Source organism: Thalassophryne amazonica, chromosome 2 (genome assembly GCF_902500255.1).
Source record: "Thalassophryne amazonica chromosome 2, fThaAma1.1, whole genome shotgun sequence".
Classification (NCBI taxonomy): domain Eukaryota; kingdom Metazoa; phylum Chordata; class Actinopteri; order Batrachoidiformes; family Batrachoididae; genus Thalassophryne; species Thalassophryne amazonica.
In genome coordinates, this window is record NC_047104.1 from 24,113,649 (window position 1) to 24,118,578 (window position 4,930).

The following is a 4,930-nucleotide window of genomic DNA, read 5'->3' on the forward strand; positions in this document are numbered from 1 at the left end:
GGTGCCTGCTCCCTGAGTCAACACCCCCGAGTCACACTAACTGCCAGAATGCTCGTAGCACGGGCCGAGGCGGAGGATTAGCAGCAATCTTCCACTCCAGCTTATTAATCAAAACCCCAGGCAGAGCTTTAATTCATTTGAAAGCTTGTCTCTTAGTCTTGTCCATCCAAATTGGAAGTCCCAAAAATCAGTTTTATTTGTTGTTATCTATCGTCCACCTGGTCGTTACTGTGAGTTTCTCTGTGAATTTTCGGACCTTTTGTCTGACTTAGTGCTTAGCTCAGATAAGATAATTATAGTGGGCGATTTTAACATCCACACAGATGCTGAGAATGACAGCCTCAACACTGCATTTAATCTATTGTTAGACTCGATTGGCTTTGCTCAAAATGTAAATGAGTCCACCCACCACTTTAATACCTTAGATCTTGTTCTGACTTATGGTATGGAAATTGAAGACTTAACAGTATTCCCTGAAAACCCCCTTCTGTCTGATCATTTCTTAATAACATTTACATATACTCTGATGGACTACCCAGCAGTGGGGAATAAGTTTCATTACAGTAGAAGTCTTTCAGAAAGCGCTGTAACTAGGTTTAAGGATATGATTTCTTCATGTTCTCCAATGCCATATACCAACACGGGGCAGAGTAGCTACCTAAACTCTGTGAGTGAGATAGATTATCTCGTCAATAGTTTTATAGCCTCATTGAGGACAACTTTGGATGCTGTAGCTCCTCTGAAAAAGAGAGCCTTAAATCAGAAGTGCCTGACTCCGTGGTATAACTCACAAACTCGCAGCTTAAAGCAGATAACCCGTAAGTTGGAGAGGAAATGGCGTCTCACTAATTTAGAAGATCTTCACTTAGCCTGGAAAAAGAGTCTGTTGCTCTATAAAAAAGCCCTCCGTAAAGCCTGGAAAAAGAGTCTGTTGCTCTATAAAAAAAGCCCTCCGTAAAGCTAGGACATCTTACTACTCATCACTAATTGAAGAAAATAAGAACAACCCCAGGTTTCTTTTCAGCACTGTAGCCAGGCTGACAAAGAGTCAGGGCTCTATTGAGCTGAGTATTCCTTTAACTTTAACTAGTAATGACTTCATGACTTTCTTTGCTAATAAAATTTTAACTATTAGAGAAAAAATTACTCATAACCATCCCAAAGACATATCGTTCTCTTTGGCTGCTTTGGTTAGACTCTTTCTTTCCGATTGTTCTGTCTGAGTTATTTTCGTTAGTTACTTCCTCCAAACCATCAACATGTCTATTAGACCCCATTCCTACCAGGCTGCTCAAGGAAGCCCTACCATTAATTAATGCTTCAATCTTAAATATGATCAATCTGTCTTTATTAGTTGGCTATGTACCACAGGCTTTTAAGGTGGCAGTAATTAAACCATTACTTAAAAAGCCATCACTTGACCCAGCTATCTTAGCTAATTATAGGCCAATCTCCAACCTTCCTTTTCTCTCAAAAATTCTTGAAAGGGTAGTTGTAAAACAGCTAACTGATCATCTGCAGAGGAATGGTCTATTTGAAGCGTTTCAGTCAGGGTTTAGAATTCATCATAGTACAGAAACAGCATTAGTGAAGGTTACAAATGATCTTCTTATTGTTGTGTGTTGGGGGGTGTGGCTGGACATTTTGGTGTTCTTTTCTTTTCTTTGCTCTCCAGGTGGCATGAAAACTGATTTGTCTGTGGAGAAGGTGCTGGCTGAAGAGTCCTTCACCCTCATCAACATCATGTGTAGCACCTGTGAATGGTGCTCACGTGCAGCCTTAAAGACTTTCAGCTGAAGCAGATAATTGGATGGCGTTCTGCATTTAAGTCATGTGTGATTCAAACAGAATTGCCGGGAACTCGACCTTGTGATGTTCGTTTGTGAGACGCTGAGGACAGCGCCTGGGTTTGACTCATCGAGCCCGTGAAGGAGGAAGGGTGAGGGACACATGCTGTCAGCACACATCAGAGGTGATTAAGTGTTTGACTAATTGTTGATAGTAACTTGGTATTTTGTTACGCAGTATATTTGAATTGTGATGAGAATTGTGCAGCTTGCTTCTCACTGATGTGGCGTGCGGACAAGTGATCCTCCACCTGTTGTGAGAAGCTGCTCATTTGCATAAAGCTTAAAATACAGACCTGAATGTGTTGCTGATAGTGTGTGTCTTTTGAAGGATATTAGTTGTAACTGCTGACTTACCTCACCTCTTCTATCCTTCGCAGAGAGTCGGTTTGTCGTGTCCACCTGGGGGGTGGTTGGCGGTAATAGTGAGTCCAGGAGCGCCGGGCTTCGATCCTTTTGGGCGCTGGAGAGCGTGCCAGCCTTCACTCCACCAGAAGGACGCTATTTTAGTTTTTACACTTTATTATGCACCAGCGGGTGAAATAAATAAATTGTTTTTGTTATTGGAACCGCTTTCTGGTTATTTTTAGCGCTGGGTTCCGTCTGATGCAGGTCCGCTCCTCAACCCGCGTCGACACATAACACTTATGGCCTCAGACAGTGGACTCATCTCTGTGCTTGTTCTGTTAGACCTCAGTGCTGCTTTTGATACTGTTGACCATAAAATATTATTACAGAGATTAGAGCATGCCATAGGTATTAAAGGCACTGCGCTGCGGTGGTTTGACTCATATTTATCTAATAGATTACAATTTGTTCATGTAAATGGGGAATCTTCTTCACAGACTAAGGTTAATTATGGAGTTCCACAAGGTTCTGTGCTAGGACCAATTTTATTCACTTTATACATGCTTCCCTTAGGCAGTATTATTAGACAGCATTGCTTAAATTTTCATTGTTACGCAGATGATACCCAGCTTTATCTATCCATGAAGCCAGAGGACAGACACCAATTAGCTAAACTGCAGGATTGTCTTACAGACATAAAGACATGGATGACCTCTAATTTCCTGCTTTTAAACTCAGATAAAACCGAAGTTATTGTACTTGGCCCCACAAATCTTAGAAACATGGTGTCTAACCAGATCCTTACTCTGGATGGCATTACCCTGACCTCTAGTAATACTGTGAGAAATCTTGGAGTCATTTTTGATCAGACACCCTCTCTACTTTTAAGATTAGGCTTAAAACTTTCCTTTTTGCTAAAGCTTATAGTTAGGGCTGGATCAGGTGACCCTGAACCATCCCTTAGTTATGCTGCTATAGACATAGACTGCTGGGGGGTTCCCATGATGCACAGTGTTTTCTTCTCTTTTTGCTCTGTATGCACCACTCTGCATTTAATCATTAGTGATTGATCTCTGCTCCCCTCCACAGCATGTATTTTTCCTGGTTCTCTCCCTCAGCCCCAACCAGTCCCAGCAGAAGACTGCCCCTCCCTGAGCCTGGTTCTGCTGGAGGTTTCTTCCTGTTAAAAGGGAGTTTTTCCTTCCCACTGTCGCCAAGTGCTTGCTCACAGGGGGTCGTTTTGACCGTTGCGGTTTTTTCCGTAATTATTGTATGGCTTTGCCTTACAATATAAAGCGCCTTGGGGCAACTGTTTGTTGTGATTTGGTGCTATATAAATAAAATTGATTTGATTTGAACAATTAATGTCCTCAGTTCCCAAACACTTATTGAGTGTTGTTAGAAGGAAAGGTGATGTAACACAGTGGTAAACATACCACTGTCCCAGCTTTTTTGAAACGTGTTGTAGGCATCCATTTCATTATCAGTTTGGACATTAAATATCTTGTCTTTGTGGTGTATTCAACTGAATATAGGTTGAAGAGGATTTGCAAATCATTGTATTCTGTTTTTATTTACATTTTATACAACATCCCACCTTCATTGAAATTGGGGTTGTACATGTGATTTCTTAGTTGCTGTTTTTTAAAATCAATTTTCAAATATCTCAAAACTTTTTTTCACATTGTCATTATTGTGTGTAGGAAAAAAAAAGAATTTCATCCATTTTGTAATAAGGCTGTAACATAACAAAATGTGGAAAAAGTGAAGCGCTGTGAATACTTTCTGGATGCACTGAATACCCGTGTGAGATTTGGTCTGGAAAATATGGGGGGAAAAAAAACTTAATTGTCTTTTACTGAGTCTGTTATTTCAGTTTTGTTTTTTTTTTACAACTACAGTTAATTAATTTGTCAATGAATTAATATGTATTTTACGATTGTTGCTCAGTTTACAAATTTTCAGGAAATACCAATTATTTTTTACGCAATAAATAAATAAGTTTGACAAGCAATCAAATCTTTATCTGAAATTGAGCCTTTTTTTAAAAGGTTTACTGTGGGTCCAGATCTTGGCGCAGTAGTTTAATATTAGCTGAAGTCACTTTATCTATAATTTAACCAGATCTAAACCCAGTGTAACATATTTTACCTTTGATTTACAGCAAAGTCAAACCACTCAGGTTAAATCCAATCAGACAGAGTAAAGCCATAAAGGACATTTTACTGTTGGCTTGGAGGTATTTGATAGAGCACCAAATTTAAATCTAAAGCCATTTAAAAGCTGTTTCAAACAGTGTGTCATTAGTGCTCAACAGATTAAAAGCAATTTAGCATGAATAAAGAAAACACTGCTGTAGAACATGAATGTCTGTCACATATTCTTCCCAAAAGTCTTAAATATGAACAAAATGGATGACTATTTTCTGCTGTTAATTCGGTGACTGATTAACTGACAAACCAGTTGGGTTTTAACTTCAGGGGATTTCCACCAATAATTAGACCAAAGTGCTGTTTGTACACAGATTAAACTCAGACAACACCAAAAAAAGAAGAACGTAATAAATATGTTTTAGAACATAGAGAATCAGTCCCTTAAAGGTGTATGGCCTTTGGGTTTTTAAGATCATTTAACTCATAAAAAGATTCTTTGGCACCACTATTAATTTTATTTATTAGCTTTTAAATATTGGGATTCATAATATGACATTACCAATATGATTAAAATAAACATCG